At 47.5% G+C, this 19,113-nt stretch overlaps 1 protein-coding gene across 2 annotated transcripts in view; it reads left to right on the top strand.

Moving 5' to 3' along the window:
- IGSF21 (immunoglobin superfamily member 21) overlaps positions 1-19,113 on the top strand; it is a 161,065-nt gene that overhangs the window by 12,980 nt on the left and 128,972 nt on the right. The window lies entirely within an intron of this gene.

Below are 19,113 nucleotides of genomic sequence, written 5' to 3'. Positions count from 1 at the left end.
CACCTTGGAAGGATGGAAGGCTGAGTCAACCTTGAGCCAGTCAGGATCGAACTGCTGGCAGTGGGCAGAATTAACCTGCAGTACTGTATTCTAACCACTGCGCTACCAGGGGAATGGAATGGAGGCTAGAATAGGGATAGGGATAGGATTGGAATGAGCTGGAAGGGACCTTGGAGGTCTTCTAGTCCAGCCTCCTGCTCAAGCTATACCATTTTTAGATAGCAATAACACTTATGTACCGCTTCACTGTGCTTTACAGCCCTCTTTAAGCAGTTCTTGGAGGATTTCCCCCAACAATCTGGGTCTTCATTTTACCGACCTCAGAAGGCTGAGTCAACCTTGAGCCGGTCAGAATTGAACTCCTGGCAGCGGGCAGAGTTTGACTGCAATACCGCATTATAACCACTGCACCACCACTGGCGCATATTAAATGGGCCCATGGTTAATGGGGGCGTCTTTGCCCCAAATCAGACGTAAATGCTAATTATGGCTGGTCATAAAACCGAGGACTACCTGTACCCTCCCTGTATTCACAGCTCACCTGTGGTCCTGAAACCTCCTGCAGGACGCTTGGAGACCTGGGAGACTACATTTCCCACAATGCTCCACACTGACGACGCAGAGGGATTTGCCGGCTTTGAAGCTGCGTGGGCATGTGCCCATTGCTGAGCAGGGCAGCCGGCCTTGGCGCAGGGCTCGTTTCACAGACAGCACAGTCTCGTTTGCATGTATGTAAATAGGAGGTTGTTTTTGTAGAAAAGGGCAGTTCTATCTTGGCTTAACCCACTGGCACATTTTACATTGGAGCTGGCAGCTGGTACCCAGGTAGGGAGGGAAGGAGGGCAAGCAGGATGCCCATTATGGATTCGGTCAACCTTGCGCCTTGAATTAAGGGTCTTTTCACAGACCTGAAACCACAAAGAATTGGAGGCTGCCCAGTTTGGCCGCTTGTATGGCTTGGTCAGCGGGGAGGCCTGACCAGCTGTCCTAAACTGCTTTTGCCGGTTCGGCCACAAGAGTTAGGAGAGATAATCCTGCACTGGGCTGCTTTGACAGCAGCTGTTCTGCGATAGCAAAACCTCTGCGCCCCAAATCTGCCAGGGGGACACAGGGGGAACCCACCTTCTGTTATATTTGCCTTTTCAGGGGGTCAGCCAAGCCAGGTATACTTCAGTGGTGGTGGAGGTTCTGCTTTTATCATTCACAATTCATCCCTTGCCTAATCTCGTGCTACGTTTGTGGTATACTTCCCCTGCCCATGGAGTCTCTACTTCTGCCTTGGAGAGCCCTCTGTCTCGTAACTGGCCTAATCTTTACACCCATGTGGACATACGTTTACGATGCAGTATTCTGCCCCTGTGGGTGACACATCTGCTTTTTAGCCCTCATTCAGTGTAATAGAATGAATGAACTGGAAGGGACCTTGGAGGTCTTCTAGTCCAGCCCGCTGCTCAAGCAGGAGAACCGACACTATTTCAGATAAGCGTCTGCCTAGACTCTTCTTAACCTTGGACCCAGTTTCTGATATAGTCCCCCTGTCTATGGAGGCTCTGCTTCCATCTTTGAGAAGCCTCTGTTTTGTGGATGGTTTTAATATTTCCTACCACTCCTGCAGTCGTATACTTCCTCAGTATATTGCGTCTGGTATACTGCCCCTGTTTGTGGAGGTTTTGCTTTGTAGCCCTCACTCATTCATGGTCTGATCTTCTGGTACACTCCTCCAATCCACGGAGGTTTTACTTTCCGACCCTGATTCACCCTGTAAAATTATCTAAATTCGTATCCAGGGGACGCAGGCTGCCGCTCGGAGTGTTATCCGTGACATTTTTAAGCGAGCAAAACCAACAGCCGAAAAGCAAACAGACCTCTCTTTCTTGTCTGTTTCTTTTTTTAATTTTTAATGTCCCTGTTTCTATTTTCGAGAGAGAGGGGGGGGGGGAAAGAGACCATCTGAAGGAACGGGGGTGGGGGTGGGGGAAGGAGCTGGGAAGGAAGGAATTATAAATAAAACTTGGGTCTAAGTGCGGCGAATGCTAAAACATTATCCGTGTCTGCTGCGGTGGCAAGGGATAAATATTAAATCTATAATTTATGGAGATGGTTTCCCGGTTTGGAGAGAGGGAGGCCGATCCAGGGTAATAAGAGGCTGTAGATCAAGAGGGCATGTTCTCCGTTGCTGGTGCGTGGAAACCTTTGAATGCTTGCTTGTCCAGGCTGGGGGACTTGGTGCCTCCCTGAGGGACACATTCACACAACCTGGTTATACAGATACAGATTAACAGAGTCGGAAGGTCATCTAGTAGGTCATCTAGTCCAACCCCCTGCCCAAACAGGAGACCCTAAAACATTTCTGACAAATGGCAGTCCAGTCCCTTCTTGAAAGGCTTCCAGGGATGAAGCATGCTATTATGAATAAAAAGGGAAGCTTCAATCAATCAATCAGCCAATCAATCAAAATATAACTGGAAGGGACACCTTGGAGGTCTTCTAACCCCCTGTTCAAGCAGGAGACCCTATACCATTTCAGACAAATGGCAGTCCAGTCTCTTCTTGAAAGCCTCCAGTGATGAAGCTCCCACAACTTCCGAAGGCAACTTCTGTTCCATGGGTTGATTGTTCTCACTGTCAAAAAATTTCTCCTTATTTCTTGGTTGAGTCTCTCCTTGGTCAGTTTCTATCCATTGTTCCTTCTCTGGCCTTCAGGTGCTTTGGAGAATATCTTGACCTCCTCCTCTCTGTGGCAGCCCCTCAAATATTGGAAGGCTATCCTGTCTCCCCTGGTCCTTCTCTTCACTAGACTAGCCAGGCCCGGTTCCTGCAACTGTTTTAATCTCCAGGCCTTTGATCATCTGAGATCGATTCAGATTAACAGTGTTGGAAGGGACCTTATAGGTCATCTAGTCTAACCCCTGCCCAAGCAGGAGACCCTACATCATTCCTGACAGATGGCAATCCAGACTCTTCTTGAAAGTCTCCAGCGATGAAGCTCCCACAACTTCCGAAGGCAACTTCTGTTCCATCAGTCAGAAAATTGCCCCTTATTCTAGGTTGAATCTCACCTTGGTCAGTTTCCATCCATTATTCCTTGAATGGCCTTCGGGTGCTTTGGGAAATAGCTTGACCCCCCTCCTCTCTTTAGCACCCCCTCAAATATTGGAAGGCTGCTCTCCTGTCTCCCCTGATCCTTCTCTTCACTAGACTAGCCAGGCCCAGTTCCTGCAACCGTTCATCGTATGTTTTAACCTCCAATTCCCCTTTCAACCTGGTTGCTCTTCTCTGCACTCTTTCTAGAATCTCAACATCTTTTTTTATAGTGTGGCGACCAAAACTGGATGCGGTACTCTAGGTGTGGCCCTACTAAGGCTTTATAGAGTGGTATTAGTACCTCTCTTGATCTTGATTGTATCCCTCTGTTAATGAAACTTGGGATTGTGTTGGCTTTTTAGCTGCTGGTTTAACTGCTTGTTAGCGAGAGAGACTCCCTGTTCTCTGTTTGCACATGATTTTAACCTTGAGGGCCTTTGAAACAGTTCAGTCTTCAACACATGGCCGTTTATTCCAAGTTACAGTGCCGAAGAAAGTAACTTCGGCCTCGGAGTTACGACCATCACGCCACAATTGAGGTGCTAGGCAACCAGCTCGCATTTACGACATTTGCAGTTGAAGATCACGATTTGTGACCTGTGCAGCCATCTTGTGGCAAGGAAAACTGACAGGGGAGGCTGGATTTGTTTTACGACTATGTCGTTCACTTAACAGCCATGATAACAATGGTCATAAAAATGGTCATAAAATCAACACATACCTTTATTGCGGGAAATGCTACCTCCGATTCTGTTAGATTTGCAGATTGCTTGCTGCTCTAAGTGGGTCGTCCCCGGCCTCTCTCTTAGGATGGGAGCCGATCCAGCCGCCTGCTGAGGTCCTTTGAAAAAAGCAGTGTACGACAGCCTCACCGGTTGAAGTGCTGCCTTCGTTAGCTTTGCAAAGGGGGAGTGCACACTTGTGTCTGTCTGAATATGCAGGAATGAGCCACATTTTTGTGATCATGAGGCTTGGAATAGTTTTTTGTACAATGTCCACACAACCCCTGTAGACAATTTTGACAAATTTGCAAAACAAAAAAACCCCGCAAAAACCCAGATCAGTGCCTGGAACGGAGCCACGGTTCTCCTCTTTTAAAATACCTACCCGCATTTTTTTAACGTCCCATTCGTCCATTACTCCTTTTCCATCCCTAATCATTTCAACACCCAGTGGCAGGGTGTTCCAAGGACCGACACCATGCATCTCCACCCCCTTGGGGAAATTCAGGGTCTCCCCTTCCGCGTGGTTTTGGCACCGCAATACCCTACCTCCCCCCTCCCCGTGCGATTTCAGCCTCGCTTCCCGCTCTCTGAACCAACCTCCTGTCGCGCCACTCCAGTACCCATAAATCATGCCCTGATTATGACAGCAAATAGTGACCAATAAAAAGGCTGTAAGCACCTGCTTTTTATCTGGCCTATTACGTCCAGCAGCCGCTAATGAAAAACAGATCTGCTGCAGATACAATCATCCATTACATTTACGTGGCCAGTGCCAAACCAGAGATGGGGCGCCTCTGTTAATGTCTTTATTTCTCTCTCTAGATCTTCGAAGGCCGCCACCGTTCCGGCTCACCGGAGCACAATATCAAAAATTAGTCTCTCAGCCACTTGTTCTAGCGGAGGCTTCGCGGTTTGCTCTGCTGCAGAAATGCCATTCCATAAATCACCCCATTTAAGGACCCTCGCATGCAGAAAATAAACATGCCAAGGGTGTGTGTGTGTGTGTGTGTGTGTGTGTGTGTGTGTGTGTGTGTGTGTGATGTTTCTCTCCTGACAACCTAGTTTTCTACACGCGGGTCTTTTTCCTTCCGACGTGCAAAAAACGCCCTCTATTTGCTGTAAAGAAATACCGTATCTTTCGGAGTACAAGACGCACCAAGATTTTGAAGAGGCAAATTAAAAAAAAAAAGTTTTTGCATTCTGCAGACTTCCCGTTGTTGTTGTTTTTTTCAAAAAAAAAAAGCGCATTCATGGCCTTTAGGAGGCTTGTAGGGTGCTTCTGAGGGATGGGAGGGGCAAAATTGAGCAAAAAACGCCCCATTTTTTGCACATTGCTGCCCTCCCCAACCGCCAGGAGCACCCTGGAAGCCTCCTAAAGGCTACGCATGGCCATTTTGGTGAAGGGGCTGGGGCCAAAAACGGGCCCATTATTTGTCAAAAAAAGGGCATGCATAGGCTTTAGGAGGCTTATGGAGTGCTCCTGGGGACTGGGAGGGGCAAAATTGAGGAAAAAACGGCCCATTTTTCGCTCATTGCTGGAGCACCCTGGAAGCCTCCCAAGCCCTCTGCACATCCTTTTTCGCAAAGAAGGGGGTTGGGGTCAGGAGGCCAAAAATGCTGTATTCAGTGTATAAGACGCACCCAGATTTTCACCCTCTTTTTTGAGGGAAAAAGGTGCGTCTTGTAGTCCGAAAAATGCGGTAATTAAAAACTAAACTAGAATATTCTTATCTGCATTACGGGAACGGATTCGGCGTTTTTGCAAAATATCTTTGGCATTTCTCAAGTCATCCCGGTCATAGTGGCTTGACCTGGTAGAACCGAAGAAGCTTCTTGGAAGAGAAGCGAGACATCTTCAGGAAAAAAAGAAAGAAAAGTCCAGTTGCCTCTTGAAAAAATTGCACCTTTGAGTTTTTTGCAAAGTGACTATTCAGAGGGAAGGCAAGAAACGTTGGCCTCTCTCTGAATTAGATAAAGGTAAAGGTTCCCCTCGCGCTAGTCGTTCCTGACTCTAGGGGGCGGTGCTCATCTCCGTTTCAAAGCCGAAGAGCCAGCGCTGTCTGAAGACGTCTCCGTGGTCATTTAGCTGGCATGACTCAATGCCGAAGGCACACAGAACGCTGTGACCTTCCCACCAAAGGTGGTCCCTATTTTTCTACTTGAATTTTTTACATGCTTTCGAACTGCTAGGTTGGCAGAAGCTGGGACAAGTCACGGGAGCTCACTCCGTTACGCGGTGCTAGGGATTCAAACCTCTCTAAATTGGCTTGCTGCAAATTAGAGTCAGCCAAAATGTCTTTACAAGGATGCCTTTTATGAATCCGAATTGGGGATGGGGGAGGGGGAGAAATATCTCCCTTATTTGCAGTTTTTAAAATTGATGGTTTTTTTTCCATTTCTTGCAAAGAATTTGGGTATGTCCAACTCTTTCTCTGGCAAAACATCCCTAAAATACAACTAAAGAGACGCAGGTAACTGTTTTGTGAAACATCCTTACAGAGCAGGGAGGTAAGAGACATATAATTAAATGTTGTTACTTTAATGCACAGGACCGTGAAGACAGGTGGATTTTAATTACCGGTTATTAATTGTTTGGTGGGCTTCGTAGCCTTCTTACATCGTATTAGTGCAGCGTGCTAACACAGCCTTTATTTTTTTATTGATGGTAATGGTAGATTTTTGACTCTCCTGCAAAATGGTGGGAATGCAGAGTTAGCAGTTGGAAGAAGAGGCTGTAGTCCTTTGAGTTGACATGGGCTGGAGAAGGTAGACCAGGAAGTTTGTTGTTGTTAGTTGCGTACTCATGCCCGACCCATCGCAACCCCATTGGACAACGTTCCTCCAGGCCTTCCTGTCCTCTACCATCCTCTGGAGTCTATTTAAGCTCATGCCTGCTGCTTCGGTGACTCCATCCAGCCACCTCCTTCTCTGCCATCCCCTTCTTCTTTTGCCCTCCATCGTTCCCAGCATTAGGCTCTTCTCCAGGGAGTCCTTCTTCCTTCTCATTACATGGCCAAAGCATTTGAGTTTCCTCTTCAGGATCTGGCCTTCTAAAGAGCAGTCGGGGTTGATCTCCTCGTCTCCCGCAGAATCTTCTCATTTTAAGGACAACATTCTCCTTCAACCAGTTTTGAAATGCTGGTAGGGCAGCCCGGGTGGATATCTTTCCTACCCTGCCCTTATTTTCCAGGGTGAAGGTCAGTGGTGGGATTCAGCCAGTTCGCACCTATTCGGGAGGACCGGTTGTTAACTTTCTAAACAGTTTGGAGAACCGGTTGTTGGAAGAAATCTCTCTCCCTCCCCACTTTACAGGGCTAATCCTGTAAGGAAGGCAGGAAGGAAACATCCTGGTGTTCTTTCTAGCCAAATCTCTATTGCCCTGCTTACAGAAACTGCCTCTCCGGTTAACCCTTATTACTGTATTTTTCAGAGTATAAGACGCACCTTTTTCCCTCTAAAAAGAGGGTGAAAATCTGTGTGTGTCTTATACACTGAACACAGAATTTTTTTGATCTCCCCAAACCCCGCCCCCTTTGCAAAAATGGACGTGCAGAGGGCTTGGGAGGCTTGCAAAATGCTCCTGATGACTGAGGAGGGCAAAAAAAGCAAAGAAAGGCCATTTTGCTTCCCTCCCAGCCCCCAGGAGCACTCTACAAGCCCCCCAAGCCTCTGGATGCCCCCCCACTTGTTTTGCAAAAAACGACTCATTTTTGTGAAAAACGGGCCGGTTTTTTGCTCATTTTTGTCCCCCAACCCCAGAAGCACTCTAAGAACCTCCCAAAGTTCTGCATGTCCCTTTTTGTTTTTGCAAAAAACAAGGCATGCAGAGTGCAAAAACTTTTTTTAAAATTTACCTCTTCAAAATCATGGTGCATCTTATATTCCGGTGCGTCTTATAGTCCGAAAATATTGTACATTGTAACAGCTAAGTCGAAGCGTCCATTGACCTGAGGGACATTGAGTTGGCCATGCATACCCAGTCACATGACCACCGATCCCTGCCTACCCAGCTGGTCATGAAAGCAGAAAACCGATTTTTAAATTATTTGAATCTCATCACTGATGAGGGCCAAGATGGCCACTGGGTGGTTGGTGAGATGATAGACAGCCGCTGCCAGAAGCTGCCAGCGGCAGAGCGAAGGAGAGCGATGGGGATGTTTAATGGACTGCTCTGAATAATACATGAAGTTTTGTTAATCATGTACTGATTAAAACGATGATGTGTTAATGTTATCTCTTGTCACCTTGGGAGAGCGGAGGTCGAGTGGAGGCACCTGGGGAGGGGAGAAGAAGGCATGACATGGGAAAAGCAACAGTTCCTGGGCAGAGGGAGACCTTAAGAACTAGAGAAGTCATCTCCGTCAAATCATATGGGTGTCAGGTTTCCGAAAGATGCCTCAATTGATTCATTAACCTCAAGCCAAGTTTCAAAAGAAATCCAGTCATTTATTAAGAGCACCATTCCATCGGACTTCCATTGGAAGACTGTATGAACTTTCTCTGACTCGCTTTAGAAGTCCAGAGGAGCCCAGATGTTTGGTGGTTGGACTTGCATCCGTTCCACAAATGGAATTGGATGGATTTTTCAAGTGGAATTGACGATTTAGATGGGCTTTCTCGTGACTTACGCAGATTTGTAGGAAATCACAGGGGGGATCAAGCAGAAATTTTAGCATGGCTTTTTCTTCAGAACAGATCCCAAGCACAATCTATGCAGGAGAACCAATGAATCCATTGGTTTGGGTATGTTTAATCTAGTAGTAGACACTGAGCTTGGTGATCAGAAAGCTCAGCAGTTCAGCGGTTCGAATCCCTAGCACTGCGTAACCGAGTGACCTCCCGTTATTTGTCCCAGCTTCTGCCAACCTAGCAGTTGGGAAGCATGCAAAAATGCAGAAAACAGGGACCACCTTTGGTGGGAAGGTCACAGTGTTCCTGGCTCGTTTGACATTTAGTCATGCTGGCCATGTGACCACGGAGACGTCTTTTGACAGCGCTGGCTCTTCGGCTTTGAAACGGAGATGAGCACCGCCCCCTAGAGTCAGGAACAACTAGCACACATGTGCCAGGGGAACCTTTCCCTTTATCTTTAGTCTAGTAGTGAAAAGGAGGACATGATTTAGTGTTCCAATATCTCAGGGGTTGCCACTAAGAAGAGGGAGTCAATCTATTCTCCAAAGCACCGGAAGGCAACACAAGAAACAATGGATGGAAGCTAATCAAAGAGAGAAGGAGCCTAGAACTAAGGAGAAATTTCCTAACAGTGAGAACAATTGGACTGGCTTCCCTCCAGAAATTGTGAGTGCTCCATCCCTGGAGGCTTTCAAGAAAAGACTGGACAGCCGTTTTTCCAGAATGGCATAGAGTCTCCTGCTTGAGCAGGGGGTTGGACTAGAAGACCTCCAAGGTGCCTTCCAACTCTGTTATTCCGTTAGTTTAATTTGGGCAGGTGTGTTTTCTGCAGTTTTCTAACCTGCCAAGGACTCAACCTTTCAGCCACCATCAGATTCATTTGCATCTAGTGAGGAAACCCGTCCATCCAGAAAAACCTCATTCTTTTATGGGCTCCAAATGAATTCAGCAGATTTGAGGGCAAAGGCCAACACGCTGTCCTTCCCTACGTCCTCCGGTAGCCACTAGACTTCGGAGAAATGAACAGTAACTAAAACACCGATACCACATTAATCTGTGGTTTTCGTCGCGAAGACAAATAGTTTCTGGGGAAATGCTTAGCACGTGTGCGGAATGGGGTCTCACAGACCTCCTCGGCTGTCAAACTCATCTATCAATGTCACACCTGGACTCGTGATGATTGACGGCCTGCTTTTCGTGCTGTCAATCAAATCCTGCAAGGATTCGGAATGGGGGAGAAAAATGGGAGGTCCGAGGGCCCTGCTTGGAGAAATGCGAGCACCGTGTTAAAAATGGGGACAGTGTGATGTTTTGTGCTCCTCCTGCTAAGAGGCGCTTCCCAACATGGCATGATCTGGAAGCCTTCTCTGGTGTGGTTTCTCTTGGCAATTTTGGAGGCCGAAATTTTGGGAGTACAAAAGGCTGAGGAAGCAATGGATGGAAACTAATCAAAGGGAGAGCCAACCTAACCTAGAACTAAGGAGGAATTTCCTGACAGTGAGGACAATTCACCCTTGCCTTCAGAAGTTGTGGGCACTCCCATCACTGGAGGCTTTTAAGAAGAGACTGGGCAGCCACCTGCCTGAAATGGTATAGGGGTTGGACTAGCAGACCTCCAAGGGACCTTCCAACTCTTGTTATTCTGTTGAAAGTTCCATGAAAAGTCGTGATTTTAGCCGCAACACAATATGAGCTGTGGACCTGCTATAGGCTATTCTCAACTGGGTCACCAGAATATCCTACCATGGTGTGAATTACTGGGCTGAGATGGCTTGCCTGAAAGAAGAAGGACAACATTTGAGGAGGTTATAAATTGTTGCCCCCATCAAAGTTAGAAAACCATTTTATCAGACACTAGCTGGACACCCGTGCTTTGATACTTATGACCATTTTCCCCACTCATGACCATTGTAGCATCCCCATGGTCTTGACAGAGTCTCATTGTCATCATCACCAACAAAGTATAGCTGGAGAAATGAAGGCTGGTACTGAGGCCTCGCCATGATACCCCCTATCATGTGGTAAACCTGTCCCTTCACTTTAAATATTTGGCATAACATTTCCCTCCTTCACCTCTCTGGCTCCAAAATATGTCATTTTGAAGCATCTGTTGTACTTCCGGGCAGCAAAAAGACAGTATTTCCCCTTTAACTGTTGTTGCAGTAGAAGGAACAGATTCGTCCGAACTGAGGAGGTCAGAGTAAGAAGTGAGTTGGGGTTGGGATACTATGCAGGAGAAATTCAGTTCACAATCCATTATGTCACTGGTGGTCAGTGGTTGAAACCCATAAGAGAATATCTCTCCCGCTGCCTTGAGTCCGGAAAGAGTTCTATAGATAGAAGATGTAGACATTTTGGTGAGGTACCGATGTTTAGTCTTCTAGGGAGCCCCAGACCGCTCCTGAGTGAAGGAATGGAACTTCTGCCAGTTTGAACTGAGGTAACAGAATGTGAGGCAATTGGCAGTTGGAACAGAGTTCTTTTCAGGTGGGGAGGAGGAGTAGAATGTCTAACTCCTTAGCATCAGAGTGTGTTAATATATGGCAACTGGAAGATGGAACAAAGATCTTTTCAGGTGGGGAAGGGGAGTAGAATGTCTAACTCCTTAGCATCAGAGCGTGTTAATATATGGCAACTGGCAGTTGGAACAGAGTTCTTTTCAGGTGGGGAGGGGGAGTAGAATGTCTAACTCCTTAGCATCAGAGCATGTTAATATATGGCAATTGGCAGTTGGAACAGAGTTCTTTTCAGGTGGGGAGGGGGAGTATAACACCTTAGCACTAGAGCGTGTTAATTATTGTATAAGAAATACTAATGATTTGATGGTCATTTTGAAAAATATTTTCTTAGCAAGCACCTAGAAGCCGAGAGGAACATACGTGCCAAATTCCAAGTTTGTAGGCTTTACCATTCTGGAGATTTCATGATGAGCGAGTGGATTTCGCTTTTATATATATAGATTCTCCCCAAAACAAGGAATGATGGTCCTTCACCTTCCAATCCAACCCACCCATTTTGTTTTGTATGCTCTGCAATAATTCAAAGTAAGAAACGACAGCAATTGTGATAAAATGCTGGAGAACTGTGAAAACATTTAGCACAATGCTTCCCCCCCCTCAAATGCATAATGGACAAGGAACGTTTACACATTTTCCAGTTCCCTGCTGTGGCATCCAATCCAAGTGTCTTCTCTTTAAATCTAAAGATCCTAAAACACTTGATTCATAAGGGGGGGGGGGAAACCGAACACGTTATAAACATTTGCATTTAAAAAAAAACAAAAACAGAGAATGTCTGTCCCGATTTAGAAGGACAAATTGTATTTATCTGTTTCTCTCTGTGGCTGCATTCAAAAATGGGTATTACGAATGTTACCTTTGGCGCGCTACTGTGAAAATATTGGTATTCTGTTGGGCTGTTATCTAATCAGAAGAGATGCAATTCCCAGTTGGTAAATTTAATCAGAACGTTGCGTTTCACCGACAATGTTTTTAGAGGAGAAACACGGCTTCTAAATAAAGAGCCCCTTCGAAGTGGATGTGGAGACGCCAACCGCAGCCGAGCAGCGAGTGGGCCGCCCAACATACTCTTGAATTCCTGGCCTTGGCGGTCAAAATGAGAGGTTCCTTTTAGATTAAGCGCCTACCCGTTGACTTTAAATCTCCATCCCTTCGTAATCATGCTGTGGACACATTTTCCCACGCTTTCCAAAACGCACGCGTTATACGGAAAAACAGAATTCTGAAATTCTGTTGGTTGGGGGGACAGTGCTTGAGAATAGATTTTCGCTCTCAGGTTTTGTTGTGGCTTGTTGGCGGAGATCGGAGTTGGCAGCAGAGTTGGACAGCGAGGAGGTTGGGGAGGAACATGGGCCAGTCCTGGGGTGGGGGTGGGGGTCAAGGAAAGCTCAGGAGAGGGCTCTGCATCGGAGGCAGAGAGGGATCTGACAGTAGTGAGGCAGAGGAACAGCTGGAGCCTGTTCCCATTGTGCGCATACGCAGAGCTGCCGGAAGATTAGAGCAACTAAGAAAGCAGGGTCGACTTGGGAGTAAAGCCAAACCTTGGAGGTGATTAGCCCCTCCCCCAGGAAACAAAAGAAGAGCAAATTGGGGGGGGGGCTTTTGCAGGAAACAATTTGTTCCTTTGGTTGTTTCAAGAGTGGAAATTTTGTTTGTGACTATAAGAGACTCTGTGCCAAGTTTTGCCTTGCCCTGCGTTTGGAAACTAGTTATTTGGCAGCTCTCCAGATGAGATAAGGTTCGTGGGGATAAACATTCCTCGGAAAGACTGTTTGCTGAATCTTGCTGACTGTGAATGTAAGGAATTCACAGTCGTGTAAATCAAAGATGTTTTGCCAGGACCAAGACTCCGCTTCTTGATTTTTAAGGAAGCCCAGGTCAGAACAGGTTTTTATTTTTGCAAATACTTTCAATATTTGAGGAACTGGTGCAGTTGAAATAAAGCGATTGATTAGTTTGATTATCCCATATCCTTGGTGTAAATTGGGCTCAGGAAGGCACATCCTGGATCCTAAATATCTCTCTCTGCCCGCTGGTTGGGACCAGGGGGTGGGGGGAAATCCAGGAATTTTGCAGACACTGTTTTCAAGGATTTAATAGAGAAGCAATGTAGAAAAGCCGCAGAGATTCACTTGTAGGAGAAATAGAGTTAAGGCTGTGCTAGAAATTGCTTTATCAAATGCCCTTATTTAATGACGGCCTTGGTTAGTGACCGTTCGTAGTTACAGTGGTGATGATGAAGCAACTTCGCAATCTACTCAGATCTGTGAAGTAAGTAGCATTATAAGCACAGTTGCTTCGGTTAATGACTGAGTTGCCCCGGTTTGGGTCACTAAATGAGGATGCTTGTGTATACAGGCAGTCCTTGACTTAAGACTACAATTGAGCTCAACATTTATGTTGCTAAGTGAGGCATTTGTTAAGTGAATTTTGCCCCATTTTACGGCCTTTCCTGCCCTAGTTGTTAAGTGAATCACTGCGGTTGTTAAGTTAGTCACACGGTGGTTAAGTCAATCTGGCTTCCCCATTGACTTTGCTGGTCAGGCGGTCGCAAAAGAGGATCCCCCCGGCACAGTGCGACCGACGTAAATATGAATCAAAGTTGCCAAGCCTGAATTTGTCTGAATTTTGATCGTGCGATTGTGGCCAAGGCTAACACCGTCATGTGTGGAAACTGTCCTAAGTCACTTTTTTCAGCGCCATTGCAATGTCAGTCACTAACCGAACTGTCGTTAGTCAAGGACTATCTGTAATCGTAGAAAGAGCAGGCCCAGGAATGAAGGCTTATTTCAGGCTCTGGAAAGCATCCCACCGTTGGTCCGGATTTCTGGGTGGTGAGTTCACTACGCTTCGGACGGCAAGGCGTTCCTGTGAATTGCGCAGCTCAGGTTTTAAACCAGAGTCACACCTGAACGGTGTCAGCCTCTACAAGCCAGGCGTCTTAATCCCGATCGTGCGAAACGATGCCAGAGGCTGTGCAACGTGTGTTTCTTGAGCTACAAAAGGGCCGGATTGCTTGATGTGATGGCAACCATGTTGAACCATTTTGACAAGTACAAGTATCACGACAGAAAAAAATGATTGTGGGTCCCTGGTGGGCTAACAGACCTGGATGCCAAAACTCCGTACGCCGTACACATTCTCTCTCCTTGAAGGGTTGATTGACATACAACGACACACACACCTGTCTGAACGGCAGAATGTGGCTGCGTGTTGCCGGCTGAGGGCCACCCCACTCTCCCTCCCTCCCTCTCTCTCTCTCTTTCTCTCTCTTTCTCTCTTTCTTTCCCTTGTGAGCTTTGCAGTAGGCTTAAAGCGTTGCAAAATTCTGTCTCTGCAGTGGCATCAATAAAATTGGATTGTCATGTAGGAGGCTCAACGTTGCGCTCTCCGTGAATGTAAGTAGAAGAGGGAGATGGCAGTTTTCGCACTGCCTCCTGCACAACCTGTGGTGTGCGCGCAAGGCAGAAAAAGGAGAAGCACATGAGAAAAATTTGTGCAGACTTAATGGTGGGTAAGGTAAAGGTAAAGGTTCCCCTTGCACATATGTGCTAGTCGTTCCTGACTCTAGGGGGCAGTGCTTATCTCCGTTTCAAAGCCGAAGAGCCAGCGCTGTCCGAAAACCTCTCCATGGTCATGTTGCCGGCATGACTCAATGCTGAAGGTGCAGGGAACTCTGTGACCTCCCCACCAAAGGTGGTTCCTATTTTTCTACTTGCATTTTTTGCGTGTTTTCGAACTGCTAGGTTGGCAGAAGCTGGGACAAGTAATGGGAGCTCTCTCCGTTATGCGGCGCTAGAGATTCTAATTGCCGAACTGCCGACCTTTTTGATCGACAAGCTCAGCCTCTTAGCCACTGAGCCACCGCATTCCTCTAATGGGGGATAGGTTCCCAATATTTGGGGGGAAAATTAGGCAACCGACCCAGCAACCTAATGGTGGGTAGGTTGCCTAATTCTTTCCCAAATAGTGCTTTGTGGGATGGAATCAATTCCTGGTGGTCTCTCTTGTCTTTGCTAGGACAATGGTGTCCATTGTAGCCTACCATGAGTTATGTTGAGTGAGTTTTACAAAAGTTTGTAAGGAAAGGGCTTCTGTCCTGGGTAGAAAGACTCACAATTGGGTTGGTATGATGAGCTTTCAAGGAGCAGTCTTGATGGGACCTCCTCCAGACCCATAATTGGAGTGATATTCTTCACTGCGAATGGAGTGGGTGTAGTGGCCTAGAAGCGGAGCACTCTCCTCGCAATCAGGAGGCTGTGCGTTCGATCCTCGGTAGAGGCAAATATTTCTCTCTCTGGCCACAATGAGAATATATCTGCTGAACGAAACTCCGCAATGGCGACAAGAAAGGCATCTGGCCATTAAAACACTCTGCTGGCTCCATTCAGTTGTTAAATTCATTTGGGGTTGTTACATGAAGATGATTCTTCACTGCAAATAATCTTTCATCATGTTGCTCTTTGAGGTCCTGTTCCAATCCAGTTCCAAGCCTGGTCATCCAATGACAGGAAGAAGCCCTTATATGGATTAGACCCTTGAGGAATAATATTTTGCAGGATCTTTATGGCTGCACAGTCTCCGGAAGCGGCAGTTGGCCCTGTTCCAAACCACACCCCTTCAGGCCCACCAATTCCTATTTGAGGGGACACTCTAGGATGGAAAACCGATGGCCCGCATCCCGCAGTGGGGACACGGAGCCTCTCCGCGGGCACGCGAGCTGTCGCCCCAGCCAGCTCTACCATACATGCATGTGCGCCGCCCGCCGGCCAGCTGTTTTTAGGGTCTCTTCTGGCCATGCATGGGCGGGCAGGGCACATGTGGGAGACGTGCGGCAGGGGGAGTGCGTGTGGGATGCGGTGCGCCCCTTACGCCCCATTTTTTTTTTCAGGAGGCTTCAGGGAGGCCTGCTAGGACCAAAACAGGCTGCAGGGGGGTTGGGCTCACATGCATGGGTGGGGAAGTGGAGCGCAGTGGGTGGCTGCGTGTGCATGCGCAGGGAGGGTGGGGCATGCATGCGGGTGTTCCATGCACATTGCATTATGAGAGTTGGTGCATGCACACACGCTTTCGCACGTGCAGACACGCTTTTGACACGCGACAACAAAAAGGTTAGCCATCCCTGCTCTAGGATGTTGGGCCGAAGTTCCTTGAGATATTGTCGAGATAAAAATGCCGCTGTTGCTTCATGTCCCATCTCCTGTTCCCAAGGATGCTGTGAAGATCCCTTCTGGAAGGGGTCCAGGAGCCCAGAGAACCTCCAGGGTTGGCACCAAAGATCTATGGTTTTTTTTTGAGGGTGGGGGGAAACTTCTACCCTTTAGCCTCTTTTTCTTCTCTCGGTTTGAAGTCCTCTGAATAAATAAAGGTGGACCCCAACCTTTGCGGTCACGTTGCTCCAGGTTAAAATGTATTCTTTGAGTTGGAAGGGACCTTGGAGGTCATCTAGTCCAACCCGTTGCCCAAGCAGGAGTTCCTACACCCTTTCTGACAGGTGGCAGTCCAGTCTCTTCTTGAAAGCCTCCAGTAATGAAGCTCCCATAACTTCCAAAGGCAACTTTTGTTCCATGGGTTGATTGTTCTCACTGTCTGGAAATTCCTCCTTATTTCTAGGTTGAATCTCTCCTTGGTTAGTTTCCATCCATTGTTCCTTGTCCGGCCTTCAGGTGCTTTGGAAAATAGCTTGATCCCTTCCTCTCTGTGGCAGCCCCTCAAATATTGGAAGGCTGCTATCATGTCTCCCCTCTCTTCACTAGACTAGCCAAGCCCAGTTTCTGCAATGTTCACTGTATGTTTTAGCCTCCGGTCCCCCTCATCATCCTGGTTGCACTGAAAATAGTAACTTGTGACTGATCCTCGCACTTACAACCATGGGCAGTATCTCCCCCTGTACACATGATCGAATTCCAAGTGCTTTGTGGAAGAGATTGCAGAGGGAAAGAAGCAGATGAGGAAAAATAGGCTGTGTATACCCGGGACTCTTCCCATCCTGGCCCGATGGAGCAACCTCACCCTCGGTGGGAAGATCTCCGCTTCTTCTTCTTCTTCCCAGACGTAAGAAATTTTTGGAGTGCCACCAGAGGGGTTGCGATGACCTTGGTGTGGCTGAGCAGGAAATCTTTGCAGTCCAAACACACTCCGTCTCCCGAGCTGGATCGAAGGTCCCGGAAACACAGATTCATTTGTATGTACAGGGCACATCTCGGGCTTTTCAAGAGGGAGAAAGGCAGCTTGAGAAGTCATTTTTCAGTGTTTGACGCAAAGTCTCTTTCGCTCTTGCACCGAGCTAGATAACTATCAGCAGCTGGAGAGATTAGAAAAATATATTTATATATATATATATATACATATACATTGTGCTGGAAAGAAAGTCGAAATCAAAAAGAGGAGGAAAGCAACCTACAGCGCCAGGAAGAATAAAAAAAAGCAGCTTAGGATAATGTTAGATTTTATTTTATTTCTTTGGCAAAAGAGCTGCAGGAAAAACATAAGGTTTCTTAGGATAGCGAGGGACCTTTCTTGGCCTTCTCTGTGTGCTAAAATTAGGTATGATGGCTTTGCAAAATGAAGGCACATCCCACGTCGAATGCAAGAGGATAATTGTGCTGTCCCATTCATGCATAAACACACACACACACACACCACAGGTGTAAGGAGTCTTTATTAAGGCTTCCCAGCCTGAAGTGGTTGTTGTTAGTTGTGAAGTCGTGTCCGACCCATCGCGACCCCATAGACAATGTTCCTCCAGACCTTCCTGTCCTCTACCATTATCTGGAGTCAATTGAAGCTCAGGCCGACTGCTTCCATGACTCCATCCAGCCACCTCGTTCTCTGCTGTCCCCTTCTTCTTATGCCCTCCATCGTTCCCAGCATTGGGCTCTTCTCCAGGGAGTCCTTCTTCCTTCTCATCAGGTGGCCTTGAGTTTCCTATTCAGGATCTGGCCTTCTAAAGAGCAGTCAGGGTTGACCTCCTCTAGGACTGACCGGTTGGATGGCCTTGCAGTCCAAGGGACTCAATGCAGGAGTCTTCTTCTCCAGCACCAGAGTTCAAAGGCCTCCGTTCTTTGGCACTCAGCCTTCCTTATGGTCCAACCTTCACAGCCGTCCATTGCGACTGGGAAAACCATCGCCTTGACTATATACCTGAAGTAGTATTTCCCAGCAATTACTGTGCTGGCACCAGCTGAACTCCAATGATTTCTGCAGGCTACTCAAAGGAAGTCAATGCTAGTCCTCAAGGCAGAGGCAAGTCCAGTCTGCGAGATCAAAACTAAGTCCTCAAGGCAAAGACGGGTTCCAAGAGAAAGGCCAATCCACTGGCGAAGGGAAACAGATGAAGAGACACGATTCATAGTCCAAGAAAGGAAACAAATACATTCTTCCCAGCATCCTCTCCAACTCTCTGCTGTGCTAAATATGCCAGCTTCTGGTACAGCCCATCAAAAAGGTAATCTGGCTGACCTTCTCTGCTCCTGCCTATTCTCTCCCCTACGTGTTCTTGGATTAGATGCAGAAGGCAGTTTCTCCTCCTCATCACTGACCGACTGCTGCTGTGTGCTTTGTCCACCCCAAGTCAGCCAAGTCCCTCTCAGATGGCTACTTGGAGCCAGTGACCAACTCCCCCCCGAGGTGCCTGGAATTGGTTTATCCTCCTCTGAGCTGGCATCTGGAGAGGTATCCGGGCAAGTGTCCAGCTCCCCAAACACGACAAATCCTCTGAAGTGAACTCAAAGATTCCTTTATTAGGTAGCGCCGGCAGCCCCGGCAAAAAGTTTATCTCTCACCGCAGGCTAACAGGAAGATGTATAGTTGTCTGCCACGTCTATTCATCTCCACCCCCTGCCTTTTGTTCCCAGAGCTAGGTGGGGCTTCGCTAGCAGCAGTGGCTCTTCCATACCAAGGACCGGCCCATAGATTTCCACTGTTCTCCTCTCCTCTGCCACATCTATTCATCTCCGCCCCCTGCCTTTTATCCCCAGAGTAGGATGGGGCTTTGCTAGCAGTGATGGCTCTTCCGTACCGAGGACCGGCCCATAGATTTCCACTGTTCTCCTCTCCTCTGCCACATCTATTCATCTCTGCCCCTTGCCTTTTATCCCCAGAGCTAAAGTGGGACTTCACTAGCAGTGATGGCTCTTCCGTCCCGAGGACCG

This window comes from Thamnophis sirtalis, unplaced genomic scaffold (genome assembly GCF_051295495.1).
Source record: "Thamnophis sirtalis isolate CommonGarterSnake01/CBP01778 unplaced genomic scaffold, rThaSir2_p1.2 scaffold_15, whole genome shotgun sequence".
NCBI classification, from domain to species: Eukaryota; Metazoa; Chordata; class Lepidosauria; order Squamata; family Natricidae; genus Thamnophis; species Thamnophis sirtalis.
Note: the sequence above shows the minus strand (reverse complement) of the source record. Positions and strands in the feature narration are given on the sequence as shown.